We start from the raw sequence: 21,982 nt of genomic DNA on the forward strand, positions 1-21,982 counted from the left end.
TAAGTTGAGTTTGTGGTTTAAAAATCTTGGAGTGCATAGCTCTTTATATAGCAATTAATCAATCCGCCATTAATTAGTGGATTGACTTGAAACACATGCGCTGACTTAGCTAATAAATATTAATAAATAACTTCTTAGTAAATTTTCTAAACCACTACTAGATATTCTGATAGGAAAAGGGTAAAAAAAAGTTTTATAAATTTTTGAGTTTAAGTATTTCCAAACACTAGTAAGGGTGACCACTAGATTCTTACCCAGTCGATAGTTTTAGAGTTCCAAGAGATTAATTGAGGTATGCACAACTGACCTAGAAACCTCAGTGATAATTCCAAGTTTTGAACTTGACAGCTGTTTATAAATTATGACTAATGAAACAGATACTTGATATTTTTTTTTTTTTTCTTCACACACACAATAATTAAAAAAGAAAGAAAGCACAAAAAATTCAAAAAGAGAATATATGCAGTGGAATTGTCAGAGAGAACTAAGTTTCCACAGTGTCTTGATAACAAGAGAGTTATATGGTATAAAACAATACCACGTCAAACATATAACAAATCATCGATTTATGCATGATACATGAATAATATTCGTATCTGGACTGTTCTCTGACAAATGAACGTACCCTCAACATGTCACAACAAGAAAATTGGACACAACACGAAATGTACGTATGAATAAATTTATGATTTATGTTATATAAATATCTGTTTAATCCCTTTTTACTTTAAGATGCAATTTAATTATTTGTGATTATTAATCCCAATAATTGTATATTTGTACATGTTCCTACACTAATTGTATAAACTTTGTTAACTAAACGAGCCAATGCCAAATGGTCAGGAAAGAAAAATAATCACTATTGGGTGACCTAGTAATCAACTAAGACTCTTAGAAGTATCACTCAAAAGATCTTGAATTTGATCTACTTGAGTTACTAATAGGAGTGACCACTGAGGAGATTTACCCGATTGTCAATTTAGGCCATAGAGAATTAGTTAAAGTATACGCAAGCTGGTCTGGATACCTCGTCATTAAAAAAAAAAAAAAAAAAAAGAACTAGAGCCCATGTGCCAGAAACTCTCTATATGCGTTAATAAAATATAATTAACTTATAATATAACCTATAATAAGATAACTTATCACTTATAGCCCTTTCCATTAAAATAAAAACGAAAAAGAATAAAAGCTGTGGTTGATGAATGCCAAACGGAATCAAATTATCTACTTCTAACTAATTATGTTCGCTCTTTCCTTTGATCGATACACAGAAAATTGATGTTTGATTTATTTCATATGTAACAGCTAGCTCCATTTCCAAAACGTCTTACCTAAATAATTGGAAACATGAACTGAGCTTGCTGGAATTCACAATTAAGAAGGAACTAAGCATGACAGCAGCCACCCACCACCAGCCACCAGCCACCGTCCGCATGCCAGAGTATTTACCTACCCTCGCTTTAATCGTTTCATTTGCTTTGCATGAAATGGAAGTTACGTTCACCCAGGAACCTTATCTCTAAAAGTTGTGATTCTTATACAATCCTAAATTTTGATTGTTCTTTGTTATGCCTAAAAAATCAGGGCTGATGCAGGCTTACATATGCGATAACCAATTAGAGTTCAAAAAGATATTGTGCCGTCGAAACACTGCCACGTCGTCCAAGGACAGAAGGAGTAAGGCTGTCATCAGCTTGACAGGTAAAGACTTGGCGAGTGAGTGGCTGGGAGTCACCCACCTGCCCAAGCTCTGCGCGATTTAAGGATATCTTCCATGTAACTAACCAATGGGAAGCAGGGTAGGAACTGTACGGCACCTGTCTGCTGACAGACCCGTAATCATTACCTAGAAACCTCTTACTATAAATAGAGAGTTCCCCTCTTATTTTTTGGGATTCTAATTCTGATAATATAAATACTTTCTCTCCCTCTCTGTATTTATGTTTTCTCTGATTGCTACTTGTGATTTGATTGTAATCTTTCATTTATAAGAAGATAGTGGACATAGGATTCGCTTTGAGCATCCAAATCACTTTAAAAATCATCTGCTTTTTATTTATTTTATTTTCCAGTTCACATATAATTTCTAAGTCCACTTAGCATTTTGCACGTGCGAATAATTTGTGTTAAAATCAAGCATCAACATTCTTGTATATGAACTCTATTTTGCTTAAGAGAAAAGACATGTCTAATCAATATGCGTTACTCGTTTTTGGAATTTTATCTCTCTAGTTGTGATTCTTATGCATAGTGAATCCTCGAATTTTCGTTGTGATTTTATTTGTATTTTTTTTTTTAATTATGACGAATGATCACAAATTTAGCCGCCCACGGAGTAAATGTGCAACAGGTTACATAAACTATTCAAATGCTAGGAACTTTTATAAAAAACCAAAATTAAGGGAATTGATTCATGTAACCCTAAGGGAGTAAATGTGCAACAGGTTACATAAACTATTCAGAAACTTTTATAAAAAACCAAAATTAAGGGAATTGATTGATGTAACCCTAAGGGTTAGCCTGGTGGTGAAGAAGGTTTGTTCATTTCTTTGAGTTCTTAGATTTAAATATTGGATCTACCTACCATAATAATATCATGGCTTTCCTAGTCCTTTGGGCTTGTAGGGTATTCAATGGACCCCTGTAATTGATTGAGGTACAAACAAGCTGATCCAAATATCTCAGTTATCAAAAAGAAAAATTAATTGATGTAATTGCTTAACGTATATAAATACACTGGTGGACCAAAAAAATTGTGTTAGAAGGGACATTTAAAAAGAAATTGATTTTAAGGACGTATATATAAGAATGTCTTTAGACCACACTCTAAAGATGATGAATAACAATTAAATGTATTTAAATGAATCAATTTTGATTTAGTTTAACATTGTTTATGCAAGAAGTTTTCTTAAGATTACATATTTAACTAAGACCCTTAAAAACCTTATACAAGAATAATCATATAGACTTATAGTTTGGGGTTTCAAAATAAGGGTTGAAAAATAGATTTATGGATCAATTAAAGTTTAAAAAAAAAAAAAGTTAAATTTATTAATTATCATAGACATATAAATATGCCACACGTAAGAAAATATGAGATATCTATAAAATAAGATAAAAACAAAAAACAAAAAAACTGGTAAAATAAGTTTTTTTGTATGTGAGTTTATATATACAGTAAAACATTACGTAGTGATACTATCATAAAAATTTTTTCTAATTCCAGTCTAAAAAAAGTCGTCTCCACATATTAATACTATATATATATATATATATATATTATATATAATATTATATATATATGTTATGTTATGTTACATTAAAGGTTTAATATAAATAAAATATTTTATTATTTAAAAAACATTGGGACAATGATTTATGCTTTAGAGTTGTTATCACATCTTTTAATTTACAGGTATATAATAACTCGTTAACATAGACACTTTGTTGTTGATGCTAGAATATTTTTAGCTTCTCAAGTACGTTTAGAGTTTCTTGACACAAAACTTTTTGTATTTTCGTACTATCATCTTCAAGATTATTTATTTTCTCTTCTTGTCTAATTGTAATAAGGACTGCTAAAACAATGAATTGAAATCCTAATACATACTACTAAAATATAAATTATAAAATAAGAAATTAAAACAATAATTTTTATAACTACACCTCTATTATATTATAACCTCCTTATAGTAATCTCACCTTATAGTTTTATATATGCTAGACAAATATAAAACAAAATTGAAAAAAAAAAAAAATTGGGGACCGCCCTGCATGTAAGGTTTTTCTAATAAATTAATAATTGATTCTCCTGCTCCCACGTTTAAGAACATAGTTTTAGCAATTAGTCAAATTATATCGAGACAAAAGAAAAACGTGTATGTGATAAAAACGTACAAATAAAAAAATTTAATCACAAATAAAAAAATTGGGGTCCGCCCTGCATGTGAGGTTTTTCTAATAAATTAATAATTGATTCGCCTGCTCCCACGTTTAAGAAGATAGTTTTAGTAACTAGTCAGGGCCGGCCCAAGGAGTACCTGCCTAGGCCCCCAAAAAGGGTCAAAAATTATTTTAAGATTTTTTTTAAAATAAATTTATAAAAATATCATTAAGTCTAAAAAAGTTTATAATTTTTTATCTAAACTGGTCCAAAAGGCTCTAAAAAAGCCAAAAAGGATCAAATTCATTATAATTTTTTTACATAAATTTACAAAAACCCATGTCTCATATTGTCCATTCACACCCCTAAATTAACTAAACTAATATTTAAATGTCTAAAATTTCAAAACACTCATTCAATCCCTAAAATGATGAAAACATTGCATCTCCACCCCTCTACACTACCATAGTGTCGCTGTCGGCATTAAAATGATGATTCCCGTTAATTTTCTCACCAAAATCGATCGGATTTATCACTTAATCATTTCCGAAACGTTTTCCCAGCCTTGACAACCCCCAATTTGGCAGATTTTTGCTGATTTTCGCAACCCATTTTCATTCTTCACCGCGTGCGACAGCCATTTCCGGCACGTATCCACTGTCGTTGACCTTCCCCGACACCACCATCTTCGTCCCTGCAGCCCCCTCTCCAAAACCCCTCACTTACCTGACCTCGGTAGCCAGAAATTATATCAAAAAAAAGAAAAACTTGTATGTAATTTAAAACGTGCTAAGAAAGCATAGCATGCAAATGATGTCAAAGATGTCTAAGAGCAGGGGCGTAGCCAGAAATAATGTATAGGGGGGTCAAAGTTAAAAGAACAATACAATTTTAAATTAACATAAGCATAAATTTTGTATTTATAAAATTCTCATTAACTAGTACATTTATAATTATTTTCAACGGGATTTCATCTTTTGAAAGTATTGTATAATGACTTCATTATCAATACTATCAAATACATCTTTCTCTATATACACAACTAAGCTATCATTCAACCATTGATCACTCATTCTATTTCGCAAACGATTCTTCACAAAATTCATTGTTGAAAATACTCTCTCTACACTAGCAGTGGTAACGGGTAAAATCAACACTAATTTCATCAACAAATAAACTAATGGAAACACTCTATCCTTCTTAGTTTCAACCATCATTTTTGCCAGATCTCCAATCCCTTTCAATCCCATAAATTTGACATTAGAGTGCATATCCAAAATGTAAACATCAAGTTGAGAATCAAGTGCCATAAGTTCTAAGTCAGAAAAATCATCACGATAAAGTTCGGCAAGGCGTATCAATTTCCGTTTATCAAAAGCAACAAACGATTCATTTGGACATAAACATGCCAAATAAATAAGAATTCAATGTTTACCTCATTGAAACGATTATTCAACTCTTGAAGCTGCATATCTAGGACATTATAAAATAATTCAATACGGTAATGATGCACGTTTGTGATACCTTGAGCCTTACGTTGTGATCGCCCTTGAATAAAAAACTTGTCATCCATATTAGGAATATCAATGCCATGATTGGCACAAAAAGAATAAACTTTGCTTAATAAAGTCTCCCATCCATTATCCCTCATCAATTGTAAAGCTTGCTTACATGCTTTAACCAAATTCATAGCATTTACAATATCTTGATCTTTTCTTTGTAGTGCTTGAGAAAGTTCATTTGTAAAGCCAAATATATCTTTCATAAAAAATAGACTAAACACAAAGTCAAATGATTGCATCAATTTAAATATATTTTTTGCATGAAATCTTTGCTCAAAGTTTGACCCATCTTTTGCCACAATTTCAAGAACATCGATAAACGATGAAAACATCAAGATTATGCTCATTAACGTACCATAATGCGAGCCCTAACGCGTATCACTGGCATGTTGCAGATTAGTCTCTTGATTGAGACCTTTTCCACTTGAAAGTTCACCATTAGAAAAAGCTTCAATAACTTTACAAGCTTGCTTATCTCTAAGAAGATTGCAACGCTTTGACGAAGCACCGACAATATTAACCACAATTGCCACGATATTAAAAAGATTATTAACATCATCATGGTTCTTTGCCAAAGCCACAAGAGTCGACTGGAGTTGATGGGCAAAACAATGAATATAATAAGCACATCTATTCTCTTTCAAAACCAATGTCTTCCAACCATTAAATTCTCCTTGCATATTACTAGCTCCATCATACCCTTGTCCTCGCAATCTAGAAAAACTCAACCCATGCCTTGAAAAGAAATTATCTAGTGTTGCCTTGAGTGAGAGAGTTGTGGTACTAGTAACGTGTTCAAAACCTAGAAAACGCTCCACAACAAGTTATTCTTATTAACATAACGTAAGACAATAGCCATTTGTTCCTTCCTAGAGATATCACGAGATTCATCAATCATTATAGCGAATAATGAATCTCCTAAATCTCTAATGATAGCACTTATAGTTTCATTTGAAGCAGCACTTACAATGTCTTTTTTAATATCAGGTGATGTCAATTTGAGATTATCAGGAGCATTCTTGAAAGCAATAACATTGTAATCTTTATTATAATTAGCAAGAAATTGTATAAGCTCGAGAAAATTCCCTTAGTTGCTTGAATCATAGGATTCATCATGACCACAAAATGCAAGTCCTTGCCTTAGAAGAAAACAAATACAGTCAACTGTAGCATTTAAACGAGTGCAATACTCTGTTCGTGCTTGAGAAGAATGTCGATAAAAAAATGTTTGAATATTTTGGTCTTGATTCAATAATGTTTCACACATTCTTCGAGCTTGATTATGAGCACTATTAGAACCTCCAACATGAATATTCAATTTTTCTTTCTTTTTCCAATTTGAAACCCCTTTACCAACAAAGCGATCACCATCCCCTTTATCACCATTTGACTTAAAAAGATAGCAATAAAGACAAAACACAACATCTTTGGCTATACTATATTCCAACCATTTTTCAAATTCACTACAAGAAAAAATACTTTTTGCAACCAATTATTTTGCCACTAGGCAAAAATAGTTGTAGATACCCCACATTTAGTAACTAAATTCCAATTAGTCGGCCAAAGGGGAATAAAATTCTAGGGTCAATTTATTCTTGCCTTTGGTGTCTAAAATTAATATTCTGCGACTAATTTGATTTGTTGCCCAAAATATCACATTAGCGACTAATTTATTTGGTTGTCAATTCTTGCCGAACAAAATTGGCAACTACACAAGAGATTCCGCAACTAAAATTATGGGTACAGAAAACAATTATTTGCAACTACTGAATAGTTGCTAAATTAGATGCAAATATTTATTAATTAATTTGTAACTATTTTTTTAGTTACAAAATAATACAATTACCGAAATATCCAAGCTTCTGACAATAATTACAAAGGGCCTAGGGTGCATTTGGCAACTAATTATTTTGTGCATATTACAAATGGTTGCAAAAACTCATGTATAGCAACTAAAATGTATTTAGTCGCTAAAAGTTTATGAATTTTTTTGACCCCAACTTTTCCGGTGAAATGAAAAAAATATTATTTTAATTTGTGACTAAAATTACTGTTACGTAACTAATTAGTTGGTTGCAAATTATTTTCTTTTGGCAACTAAGATTTTAGTTACTAAATATATGGTAAATTTTGAGCATCCCATGTTCCTGCTTGAAATAAATTGAAATTTTGGGTATGTTATTTTGGCAACTAAAGTTATAGTTGTTAATAGAATTTTTTTGCAACCAAAATGTTAGCCACTAAATATTATTTATTAAAAATAATATATACTAATAGTAACCATAATCAATTTTAATTTTTATGTCAAAAGCTCATTCTTTTACAAATGGTATTTCAATTTATTGTTTGATTTTCAATCCGTATCTTCACAACATTTGCTTTAATTTGTTTAAGCATATGTTGTTAGTGACGTTCCTAAATGGTGGCTTTAACTTCGTAATGGGTGATTTTATTTTTGTCTTCTCTTTCATCTGATATTACAATGACTATTATAATTGTAATAAGTGCTTTAAATTCGTTTATTGTTACCAATAAATGAATGATGTTTAATTTTATTTTTGTCTTCTCTTTCATCTGACATGACCATTTTTTCCCTAAAACTTTTGCTTAACCGCTATTTCACTCATTTGTATAAACCCTCATAGTCGACCTCCTTCCGCCACTGGAACAACAATTCTAGTTTCTACCACTCTCGTTCAGTAGACAATAACTCGCTTACTAACTCTGGCACTTATTTTGTGCCTATCTCGATGGAGATTGTTAACTTCGGTGAGTTTTGGCAAGGCGTATACCGAACACCTAAATGTAGGGGTGTTTAGAAAAATGTAGAAACCGAACCTAATCGGGAACCGAACCAGTTTTTTGTTTATCTGGGAAACCATTCGATTGTGATCCACAAAAATACAAAAACCTAATTTCCAATTTAAAAAAAATAAAAATAAACAAATAAACAAATTTTCCTTAAAATTTAAAAAGTAAACAAATTGAAAAGTCCCTAAATCCTTACAATTAAAGAAAAACAAAACCCCAATCCTGGTTTTAGGGTAAAAAAAAAAAAAAAAAGTTAACAATTTTGCACAAAAATGTTTGAAACTTAAAATTAAACAAAATTAAAAAGATAGTAAACCCAGTTTTACAAAATCCCCAAACTAATTTTAAAACACAAAACAGTCTCCACTTCTCCACGCCGTTCGCATCTTCTTCTACATTTTTCCCTTGAAGTCAAGACTTCTCCAGTTGCCACTGCAACACCTCTCCACTGATTAGATCTCTCTCTCTCACTTACCACCCACACGAGCGCCTAAAGACTCCATACCCAAACAATCTATCACACTTTCCACTCTCCAGGAACTTTGTTTCACGGCTAGAAACCCAGCTCCGCCGCGCCACAACGACGGCGACACCATCTAAACTCAAACCCATAACACGCTCTTCGATTTAGGTAAGGATTCGTTTATTGTCTTTTTCAATTTGACGTCGTCTGGTTAATATTGTTATGTTTTGTTACTGATTTTTGCTTCATCGTGTAGGAATAAGCCACTTCTCTTTTGTAAATCAATATTGTTATGTCTTGTTTCTTGATTTTTATTACATTACTGTTTATCAATCTCCTGTTACCGATAAATGGAAAGAATGTTATCGCCTCCCTGAAAAATGCTCTGGGTTTCCTGTAGTGGCTGCTAAAAGTCAGTTTGATTTTGGCAAACATAATGAAGGGACAATCCAACATCCTTGTATCAGGGGCCTACTCACGAGAGTAGCTCAACTGATTTCCTAACGAAGCCAATAAATAAATCCAACTTTTAGTGTTCACAACCTAAGTGTTTAGCCTTGAAATTGTACTTGTTAACCTTGTGAAACCATATTCAGCAAGGGGATTGAGGGCTGTTAACTATTTCTGACTTTCTTTCTAATAATAATTTTAAAAAGCACCGAAATTATGAAAGAAAATTTTAAGCCAAGGAAATGGAGCTTAAGGATGGAAAAAGGCGAAATGATTTGGCAGTGTGAGATGGGTTTTCGTTTATCCATGAAAAAGATAACAATGGTGGTTATGAAAGGAACTTGAATGGATCAAGGTAATTCAAAGAATTATAATAATCAGTAAAGTGATCAGATGATTCTTTTTTCTTTTGCATCTTCATACTTCACATATAAAATCTTTATGGATATTTGTGCTCCAAATTGGAACCTTTAAGTTGATAAGAAAGAAAAAAATTTAAAGTTGATAAAGAAAAGTTTGATCAGTTTGAAGTCCAAGCTGAACTTGGATGAGCTTGTATTGAGAAAGGACAAAACCTCAGCTCGGATGGTGACTACCCTGTTAAATGTTTATAGCTCCTGAAAAGATCCAATAGTTATGTCTATCTATTTTTTTGCACTCATCAAATATATATGTGTTATACCCGAGCATTATTTGTCTTAATTTCAATTTTTTATTCATTTATATTTATGTTTTCCACTGATATGATTCTCCTGGAAGTTTGGCATCGATGTATTGATTTTTTGTTGAAGTACCTCTACAACCACATCATTTGCACAACCGTCCAGAATTGTATAAAGTGATGGTAATATGCTGGGATATTTAGACATATTTCATATTCTCAACATTTTATAGTAGTCTAAATGTTTCTGTCATCAAATCTGAAGTTTCAAATGCATGCTTATTTGTAGATTTCACAGAAATTTATGTTGCAGATAGTGAGGGTAGCTCCATACGAGCACTCAGTCTAAAAACAGGAGGATCAAGATTGCTAGTTGGTGGTGATCTTTTTTCTCAGACAATTTGTTCAAGGTAATTCAATTTAAAAATTAAGATGCCTGTTTCCCTTGTCTCCCCCTTGGTAGTCAGAGCCTTTGGTTCCATTTCCAACAAGAGTTGAACATGATTTGATCCCTTCTGTCATAACCTCTATGTATATTTATATATACTTGTCAATTGATTTTGTTTGTCAAATTTTGCCTAAGTTAAACATACATTTTGTAAATTTAGCTTCAAAGAAGCATCTTATAGTGGAGGAGGGAACCTCATATTTGATCATGGGCAATAATTATTGGTGGGTTTGTGAATGTTGGGAAAGTTGGTGAAGCATTTGGTGTGTTCAACCAAATGAGAAGAACTAGTCTGAAACCAGACTTAATAGTGTAATCTAGCCGAGAATGCTCCCACTATTATTGCTTTTCCCAAACAGCACTGTTTTGCCTCTGTTCCATTTTTGTAATCCATTGTTTTGATCATGGACAAATTGATTGCACATCAAGATCCACTACTATATATTCTAAAGACTTTCAACTGCTCAAGGAATGTCACTGTTTTCAACTATATCTAAGCTTTGTTAATTAAATGAAGTAATACAACACTTAATGATGTGATTAAAGTGATGTTAAGACATTACAGGCTGCCTTGACACAGATATGTGTGTTGGTAAATTGAAATCCTATGTCGAGGCTAACAATAATTGATGTAAAAGTTTGTGTCGGAAATTCACTGATCATGACCGTGAAAAACCTAATTAAATATACCATTCCTTGTACAGGATATATATATATATATATAAGTGGAAGTTAGACTGTAGAGAAAGTTTGTAGCTCAAGATTGATCCATAAATGTACACATTTGATCAGTTTGTAGCTGAAGACTGTTAAATTACTTGTATTTGAACTGCTGTGAGTATAGTTGCAGTTGTTTCATGATTCAATCTGTCATGCCATAAACCTTTAAAAACAAAGACTCAAATGTATTAGTGTACATTATTATATTGAATGTGAAGCATAGAGTGAGAGGAAATAGGATTATAGTTACTGAAGATGCTGGATTTAATATAATATTCCTAATAAATTATTTAGGCTTTTGAAAATAAATAGTGTTAATGATGACAATGAAACATTTAATAATGATGTGAAAACAAGGATATTAGGGGCCAATAATTTAGGGAAGTTGCTTAATGGCTGTGCTTCCAATCTGGTTTAAGGGTTTTAATCCCAGGGTCTTTAGTCTTTTCCTTGTTAGAACGCTGAAATTTTTCTGTTTGATGGGGTTTTAATTCTCTTTGATGGTTTCTGTTTATGTAACTGTGTTCTTAATTGAAATTCGAGTTGATAAGCTGTCAAAAGGTACCGTGTCAATTTATTTAAGCGATGTATATTATCAGGCTTATTTATCAAGAGACTTTACAGATTCAGTTCTAAAAGTTAAAAACTGAAAATGAAACTGAATCAACAGCTACTAACAACAAACTCTCATAAAGCAATGAAAGAATGAAAAAAACCAATTTGGCTTTGCACATTGGCCACACAATTCAGTATCTTTTCTCTTATGTTGATGTTTGCAGATTTCGAAGATGGCTTCTGGTACAAGAAGGACCCTAACTAGATGTGCAAAGGTTGTTCATAAGAATCAGAGTGTTGAACTGACTCCTGAAATTGCTGCAAACACTGGTAAAGTTATGATATTGGTTAACATAAGCATACTGAAATATATACTTGGATTTTAGATATTGTTTCCAATGTTTGTTTAAAATTTAAGAATCCAATTTACTTTACCAACATGTAAACAATCCTTGTGATAACATAATATTTACTAATGATGCATTATTTTGATTTTGTAGCCAATATTGTGGCAAAGAACTGTTATGTCAATGACCATATGAACTGTTTAGGCAAACCAACTTGGGGAATCTGTCGGTCCTATACAATTATTTCATGACACTCGTTGGAGCACTGAGAAAGGGTGGGATGATCAAGCAAGAGAGCTATATGTAAGTTGATCATCTTTCAATTATCGGTCCTGTATAATTATTTCATGACTTATTGATTATGCATTGAGTTGATGGTAGGAAAAAATGATAGAGCTACAAGATGAAACACAAGCAGGGGAAAGTGAAAAAACAGAAGCAGAAATATGTGAGGAAGTTCTGGGTAAAGCTTCCGGATTTAATCAAAATTTTGCATTTTCACACACTGAGCATCATGATACTACAGCAGAAGCAGAGTTAAGGTGCATAGTACAACAACAAGAAAATAAAATTAAACAGTTGGAGGAGCAGCTCATCTTAGTTGATCAACAAAACAGAAAATAAAACCCTTGAACAACAACAATTTGTCCTGTTGGAGATGATGAAGCAGTTAACTATAGCCCTTGAACTACAACAATCTGATAAGCTCCAACTCAACAGCCATCGCCATCTCCAACTGCTGAAGACTCATCCTCATCAGCTACAGCTATTTCAAAAACCTCAACTGGTGACACTTGAGATGCTCTAGATATTGATGGTTAGTTTTTTGTTGTATGGGCGGTATATATTTTGACATGGGGGTAGGACCATCTTTTTAGGATTGTTTGCATATATTTGTTAGATGGTGTACATGGGGTGGACATTTTTTTGTTAGTTATGCACATATAGATAGCTATTGATGAAAATGTGGGTGCATACTTTTTTTTGGGTTATGCACACTTGATTGTGCATTCTGGATTTTTATTGCTCCTAATGCATAAAAATACATGTATGGACTATATATATAAATATATATATGTATGAAAATAAGATATTTGATGTTAGTGTTCATATTTTTATATTGTGATGGATTATTTTGTTGATGTTGAATGTATAAACTAGGTTAATGTAAAATGCTTTTGCCACTAATTATTTTCTCAAAAAAAAAAAAAAAAACACATTCTATAACTAATTTTTTAGTTGCAGACAGTAATCTATCATAATTGGATTCCATATTCAGCATCTAAAATTATAAGAATTAACCATCAAATTTTGGTCATCAAAAGATACATTCGTTCACTAATAAAATAGTCGCGAAAACCATTTGGATTTCACATTTAGCGTCTAAAATTATTAGAATTAACCACCAAATTTTGGTCACCAAAAGATACATTCAGCCCATGTTTTAAAAGCCGGACCAGACCAGCCGGTCCAACAGGTTGGACCGTGAACCGGTCACGTGTTCGGTTCAGTTTACACTCAAAACCGTTAATAAGAATTAAACCGTTTTAAACCGGTTGAAAACCGGATAATATAAGTGAACCTGGACCGGCAAAAAAACCGGTCCACACTTTAATCCCTAATACGCGCCCATCGTCTTCTCTGATCTCTCACGCAACCGATTCTTCTCTTCTTCTCAGTTCTTTGTCACGCATCGTCGATTCGTCACAGCCTTTCTTCTCTTCTTCTCTGTCGCGCAGCGTAGCCCCTTCTCATCTTCTTCTCTTTCTATTTTTCTCACAAAACTCTCACGGTTTCGGCTGTCTTCTGTTCTCTCTGAAATCCCACCGAAATCGCATCTGAACTCATCGGAAATCAACGACGACGTCTTCCTCCCTCGCCGGAAATCGACGACATCTTCCTCCCTAGCTGGAAATCGACGACGACAGCTCCATTTATCGATCCAGGTAACGCCATTCCTCGTCGGAAGTTGAATTTTTAGTTCATATTTCATGTGCATATATCTTAGACAGCTTTACTCGCCATAAATGTTAATCCTAGATTTGAAGTTAATGGTTAAGTTGTATAATCAGTGGCGTTAGTGCATTTTTTTTAGTTTAAGAGAATTTGAATGATTAGGTCGGGTGAACATCAAGTGATAAACCATGGATCTTCTTATAAATGGTTTATTATGTTAATAGATAGCTAGATTAGAAAGCCGCATTCACTCCCAAACATTTGCTATTTTTCTATGATTATGCTATTATAGTGATGATTGTTGAGCACTCTCCTGGTATCTCCATGACACAGTTTTAGGTGTCTTTATAGCTAGAGTATTTGGTTATGTTGTATACATTAAGGGAGAATGTTGTTTTAATTTGCAAGCGGGTCTACTATGAATGCTCTATATTCTACCATAAATTCTAATTGATGTTGAATCTAACTGCCATGTTCCTTGCTTTGGTACACTGCCAATGCGGTATGGTTACCTTTTGTTGAGTTTAGGACAATTTGGTAGGTTCTAGATTTGCTGCGGTGGCATATAGTGATTGGATATAGAAAAGGATAAGTATGGGGTGCTACTAATTGAAGGCGAGTCTAACAATGAAAATTGAGGTTGAGACTTCTAAGATATCTTGTAAGCTTGTGAATTGTGATTACTTTTACTTATCTAACTGCTGCCGCTTATAAAATTTCGCATTGGGGTGATATCAAATGCATTATGGTTGAGTGACAAATTGTCATGGCTTTTTGAGTTGACAAATTGTCTGATTTCTTGATTGCTCTTGTTAGATGTGTATCAAAAAGTGTTTTTAATTGAAATTCAGCTAACCTTAATTGTAGTGTTAATCCATTTATTCATAATTTGACATGAGGATAGCATGAGTAATTTAAAACTAAGAAAAATGAGGCAGCAACACTAATTTTGGTATGTCACTACGTGCATGCTAAATGAAGCTGTTAGCCCTGGTCAGGTAAAATTTTCACTGGATGGCTCTGGTTTTATATGTTTGGAAGATCATTAATGCTTCAAGCCTTTGACCGATTCAGCCATGAATTTCCTATTTTGTTAATGGAAAGGATATATTAATATAGCATGAAATTTCTAAATATGTCGTTCAACTCTATAGACGAGCAAAATTCTGTTCAGTATGCGTTTAAATTAGGCTAACAGACTCATAATGTACAGATTGTGTGTGTTATATATCTCAACCCTTTGCACTTGAGTTTTCTTTTTTGCAGTTTCTTTTTATTTGTTTCAATTAATGGAGGAATACACACATTTATAATAATATTATATTATTAGTTTTGATATAAGTTAGCATATAAGAAAGTGGGTACTGCCGCTTGATAACCTTTTGTATGCCACAGTCTTGGGCTCGAAGAACTTACTTTGCTATTCAATATTAATCCAACTAAATTCACTAAATTGTAAAATAAATTTAGTCATCAAACTATTATCAACTCACCCTCTTCACTTCTATAACCCTTACAATATAAAACACATTCTTTTCTTCTTTTCTTTTTGAACAAGAATAAATGGCTTTAGTTTTTTGCATTATCTTGAGTACACAGCGGTGAACTTACAATTGGTTGAGTGATAATTGTTATTTCTTGTGTGATAGCCGATAGGTGATAAAGATTAAAAATAGACAATGGCAACATCTAGCTCTGGGTCTTCTTCACAATCTAGTAGAGGTAGGACTGATATAACATGGGCACATGTTATTGAGGGCGTAGATCCAAATGGAAGGAAGACATTAACAGTCTTCACTGTGGGAAAGAACTAGAGGAGGAGGTATTTTTAGAATGAAACAACATCTAGGGACAAAGGGGGATGTTGGTGCTTGTAAAAAAGTTCCTTTTGATGTTCATATCCATGAGAGAATCACTAAAAGACATTGAGATAAAGAATAAAGAGAAGACTGATTCTAGTAAATATAATACTCCCTTCGGTGCTCCCGTACATGTATTTGAGGGAGATATGTAAATGAAGATAGTGAAGGGTTCGTCCATCGGAATTCACATAAATGAAGGTAGGTTTGAGTCAAAAACAAGTACAATGCTAGACAATCAAAGAGAAACAAATCTATGGGGTTGGTCATATTTTTGTCCAAGGACAATTGTGGATCTAACCATCAATTAGGAGTTGTTTAGTTGGAAAAGATGCGACATGGAGAGCAGACATGGCTTTTGGAAGATTCTTTTATGATGCTTGCATCCCAATTAATGGTGTAAATTCAATTTATCTTCAGCCTTTGGTGGATGCTATAGCCGCAATTGGGCCTGGGTATAAACACCAAATTATATGCTTTGCGTGTCAATTGTAAGAGATTTAAGAAGGAAGTGCAGCTTCTTGTTGATAGTTATAGAAAGATTTGGGAAAATGTTGGGTGACCTTAATGGCTGATGGTTGGACTGATAATCACATAGGTCATGATCATTTATGGGGTATTGTCCTAAGGGAGTTTGTTTGTGAATCAGTTGATGTTCAGATGTGTGAAGGATGCTGGGCATTGTTGAAGATGTTTGAGAATGGTGTTTATGGATTGGACCAAAGTATTGTCCATTTTGTCTCAGACAATGGATCCAATTATAAAGCTGCTGGAAGAATATTGTCTGAGAAATATCCAAGTATTACTTGGTCACCCTGTGCAGCACATAGCATAAATTTGGTGTTAAAAGACAAGCTGGGATGGATCACATAGTCTATCTTGCGAGACGTGCTTCTGAGGTGACGAAGTTTATATAATCATACATTTTTGATAGCTGGTTGAGGAAGAGACAGGTAATATACTTTTAGCTGTTCTTGTAAGTCATAACATAATATGCATTTTTATATGACTAACATCTATTATTATCACTGAATAGGGTTGGAAAGAATTGTTCGTCTGGGTGCAACCGTTTTGCTACAACTTTCATTGCAATGAGAGCATTCATGAGCACAAACATGACTTGCAAGCCATGGTGACAGATAGGTCATTGTCGATTCTCAATATGCAAAAAGTAATAAAGGCAAACATGTTATGACATAATTTTGGATAACGATTTTTGGGTGATATGGGTAAGATATAAGTTGTGAGTCCTTGATACGCTTGTTGAGGATTGTTGACTCAGATGAGAAGCCAGCAATAGGATATGTGAATGATGGCATGTACAAGCAGAGAAAATGCAATTAAGAAGTTGTTTAAGAATAAAAAGAAATTCTACAAGCCTTATACACGAATCATTAAGCTACGTTGGGATAGGACATTGCGTCGTGATATCCATGCTGCGGCTTATTATTTGAATCCTGCCTTTAAATATGACGAAGAATCTTTTTGCCTCAAGCCAGAAGTCATGAGTGGTTTCCTTGATACTATTGACAGTAAAGCAAGTGCTTTCAATTGAGCAAGACAAGGTAATGGAAGAGAGTGAGTTATATTCAAATCGGGAGGAAGCTTTTCCGCGGGCTTGCTCTTGAAACCGCAAAACCACACGTCCTGGTATGTAATAGTTATAAAATTGTAAGTTCTTTGTTTTTAAGTTTAATTTATTTATTATGTTTAATTTTCAATTAGATGAATGGTGGAGAATTTGGGTATAGTACTCCAATTTGCAAAAGTTTGCAATAAAAATTTAGTCAAACTTCAAGCTCTTCTGGATGTGAACGAAATTGGGATGTTTTTGAGCGCATCATACTAAAAAGAGGAATAGCTTGGAGCATAAAGGTTGAATGATCTTGTTTTCATTACTATAACTTGCGTTTGCAAAACAGGTATAAAACATTGTCAATTACTCATTATGCATCACTCTATTGTTATATCTATTATTTCCTTGATATTTTTAGTTGTCATGCTTTTAATATTTTTTATGGTATTTTAGGAAGGTGTTACAAGAGAATAAGTTTGGATCCTATTGATTATGGAAGTATTGACAAAACTGAAGGTTGGATAGTTGACGATGAAGAGGAGGAGGTCAGTGAATTAATTATGAAGAGTTGGAACAAATGTTATATGGAGAAGGATCTATTCCTACTGGAGTTGCTAATCACCTTTCTTTTTATGATTCAACAGATGGTTCAGAAGGTTTGGTTTCAATTATTAAGAAACTTAGTATCTATTTAAATTAATTACAAGTTTTTAACTTATGATTCTATTTTTCACTTAAATTTGCGTAGATGGTGGTGATGGTTATGATGAGGTGATGTGATGATTTTGATGCTAGTGTGTGAAGCTCAATCAACATGGAGACGGTCAAAGAAAAAACCATTTGCCTCAACTTTTGTTATTAATTAGTATGTATTTTGACATTTAATATGTAAATACAACATCATGTTTGGATTTAGACTTTGAATTGTTGTTAAATACTTAAATTATGCTAGGATTGTTGTTGAATTTGAACTTTGAATTATATTGGATTGGACAGTAATTAAGTTGTTATTGTCTTATTAAAAAATAGAAATCTAAAAAAAATATATATATATATTTTAAAAAATATGCTGATGTCATCATGATGTGTGATGACGTCACCGGTCCAACCGACGGTCCAACCGGTTGGACCGATTGAACCGTGACCCGACCAGCAGAGCGGGTTGCCCGCCGATCCGGTTTTTAAAACAATTCATTCAGCCACTAATAAAATAGTCGCGAAAACCTTTTGGATTCCACATTCAGCGTCTAAAAGTATTAGAATTAACCACCAAATTTTGGTCACCAAAAGATACATTCGTCAACTAATAAAATAGTTGCGAAAACCTTTTACGAAATTACCCTTACACTTTCAGCGTCTAATTTTTGTGGCATTCGCGACAAATTATTAGACACTAAAAGGTATATTTTGCAATTAATTGATTAGTCGTAATACAATTTTATCAAATTACCCTTGAACAATTAGCGTCTAAGCGGGAGGACTATTTTAACTAGCAATTAGCGACTAATTTGCTAGTTGCCAAAAAAAACTTTCCGCGACTAACCAAAAATTTAGATGCTGATACTTTATGCGACAGCGATTTCGCAACTATGTGGCGACTAAAAAAATTAGACGCGAAAGAGATTTAGTGTCTAAACTTTCGCATCTAATTTTTACTTTCTGCGTCTAATTTTGCTAGACGCCGAAAGACATTTTTCTTGTAGTGATTCACTAAACCAAGAAACAACAAAACGTCTTAAAAATCCACCAAAATACCTAGAAGGAAACTCATGGCCCTTAGGTTGACAAGGACCCTTTCTAAATATATTCTTCGAATTTGATCTTGAATATTAAGATCATAATCTGAAATTTGGGGTCTTAAGCCTAGATCCGTAGGAAGATCTCGCAAATCAGCATCCACATTTTTACTTGAATCACCAATATTTTCCTCTTATTCAAATGATGAGATCATTGTTGACTTTCTTTTGAAATATCTTTCAATACTATTTCAAAACAATAATAAATTATTACTTGATAGAGAAAAATACAACAAAATAAACTATGGACTCAGTAAAACCAAACAATAACAATAATCTATGTATACAATAATAATTAGTAAGATAAGTGAAATTACTACTACTACAAAAATTTATAAAGCTAATAAGTTAAAGTATTCTAACAATACATACGCATCACAACTCACAAGTATATCTCTTTCTTTTACTAATTTGTAAGTACTCTAACAAAAATTAAATTAAAGTAATAGAAATTGAATTGAAATAGATCTTAATGCAAGATTTTTTTAAAATATATCTTACATTATATACATTGGCTAAAATTCAATTGATATATGTAAAAAATCTATTCAAATAACCAAACACTTATATAATTAAATCCACTTTTTCATAACACTTCTAAAACAATTAAAATTAACTCCCATTTGAATCAAACACTTTTTTATAACAAATATAAAAATTGGTAAAATAATGTGGTCCCAGGAATGAAGAACCTATCTTCTCCATAAAAAAACAACACAAAATTGCCATTGGCCAACTCCAAAATCCATTTGAATCAAACACTTTTATTGATAAAAATGGGTAAAACAATATGGTCCCAAGAACTCATCTTCTCCATATAAAAAAAACACAAATTCTGCTATAATGGTAAAACAATGTGGTCCCAAAGCCAACTCCAAAATTCATTTGAATCAAACACTTTTATATAACAAAGATAAAAATTAGTAAAACAATGTGGTCCCAAGAGCTCATCTTCTCCATATAAAAAACAAAAAAATGGCAATATGGAATGGGTAAAACAATGTGGTCCCAAGGCCAACTCCAAAATAAATTTAAAAACTCTCTTCTTACTTCCTCTAACTTCAATATATCATTACAAATAAATAAAAAATGGATGCAATTTGTGGTTCCAATGACAATTTCATCTTCCTAAATTCTAATCTATAATTTAATCTTAAACTTTTAAAATAAAATAATACAAACATAAAATGTATTACCTGAAAAATTAAAGAAAAAAAGGGACTTGTTGGCATATACTCCATTAACAACTACGACCTAGTCATATATGTTGTCTATAGTTCGATCATTATGTTACCCCGTACAGTCAGTGGCAGACCTAGGATTTTTACCTAGGGGAGGCCTTCGTGGCTTTGTCTTTGTTTGTCAAACAACTAGTGAAAAATTTTAAAAAATCATCAAATCTCAAGCAAATATATGAAATAAAATAATACAATAACACAATACTTTACTACTTGAATAAATCTAGTAGAAGCAAAATCTTGAGCAAATTATGTTGAAAATAACATTCAATTCATGAGGAAACACAAAAAAAAATTTACATGGAAAAATTTCTTCAATTAAAGAGAGCAAAAGACCATGAGAATCTAACGATCTACTTAAATCCAATATAATTAAAAGAATTTACAACAATTACAATTCCCCACAAATGTTCTACACAAATTTCTTATTTCACTTTTTTTTGTTTTCATTATTTTTTCAAAAATTATAATATAAATTTTCATGATTTTGATGAGGTTTAGCTTAAGCTCACTACAAGAAAACTGGCATTCTGCGTCTAGCAAAATTAGACGCAGAAAGTCAAATTTAGACGCTAAAAGACGCTAAGCCATTTTTAGCGTCTAAATTTGGTTGTCGCCCCCTTAGTTGCAGTAGGCTGGTCGCAGATTCATAGCGCGTCTATATTGTGGTTTAGACGCAAAAAGTTTTTTTTTTGCGACTAGCAAAATAGTCGGTAAATGCTGGTCAAATTAGTCCCCCAACTTAGACGCTAAAAGTTCAAGGGTAATTTGGTAAAATTGTATAGCGACTAATCAATTAGTTGCAAAATGTTAGTTTTAGTGTCTAGAGTTTAGGTCTAAAATTTGCGCGAATCCCACACAAAATTAGACGCCAAAGGTGTAAGGTAATTCGTAAAAAGGTTTTGTAACTATTTTGTAGTCGACGAATGTATCTATTAGTGACCAAATTTAGTGGCTAATTGTAACTCTTTAGACCTGAAGGTAGAATCCAAACGGTTTTCGGAACTATTTTATTAGTGACAAATGTATGCTTTTGGTAACCAAAATTAGTTAATAATATAATAATTTTGAGTGCTGAATGTGGAATTACTAGGTTTTCGCGACTATTTTATTAGTGCCCAGTATCTTGGGACCCAAATTTAGTATATAATTTAGTCATTTTAGACGTTGAATGTGGAATCCAATTATGATAAATTACTGTGCTATTACAAAATTAGTTGCAGAATGTGTTTTTTTTGAGAAAATAAATTAGTGGCAAAGCATTTTGTATGACTAGTTATATCACATTCAACAAAAAAAATTCATCAAATATAAAAATCTAAACACTAACATCAAATACATATTATATATATATATATATATATATTATATATATATTATATATATATATATATACTATATTATATATAATTATATATAGTCTATACAATGTTATCTTATTTCTTGTGTGTTGGACTATGTGCCTTAACTGCTTTTGCTCTTCAAGTAAGTGAGCTGCTCTTTCCAAGCATTATGCACGAATATATCATTTTTTCCTACCATCAATTCAATGCAAATCAATAAGTCAAGCAAGAAAACTAAATTATTACAACAATAAATATAATATTCTGGGTATACAATATGTGACAAAAACTTATGAATGGCAATAGAAAAAGAA

The 21,982-nt window shown here is 32.5% G+C and overlaps 1 long non-coding RNA gene across 4 annotated transcripts; it reads left to right on the forward strand.

Moving 5' to 3' along the window:
* The first annotated feature begins 8,626 nt into the window (after positions 1-8,626).
* Positions 8,627-13,018, forward strand: LOC116114308. Of its 4 annotated transcripts, XR_004125535.1 has the most exons (5): positions 8,627-8,887; positions 10,144-10,240; positions 11,778-11,883; positions 12,054-12,203; positions 12,282-13,018. It is a non-coding gene; the product is annotated as an uncharacterized LOC116114308 (long non-coding RNA). The 4 variants fall into 4 exon arrangements; XR_004125533.1 differs by having other exon boundaries at positions 10,129-10,240; positions 12,054-13,018; XR_004125532.1 differs by having other exon boundaries at positions 12,054-13,018.
* Positions 13,019-21,982: the final 8,964 nt, after the last annotated feature.

The sequence above is a fragment of the Pistacia vera genome, unplaced genomic scaffold (genome assembly GCF_008641045.1).
Source record: "Pistacia vera cultivar Batoury unplaced genomic scaffold, PisVer_v2 Contig706, whole genome shotgun sequence".
NCBI lineage: Eukaryota > Viridiplantae > Streptophyta > Magnoliopsida > Sapindales > Anacardiaceae > Pistacia > Pistacia vera.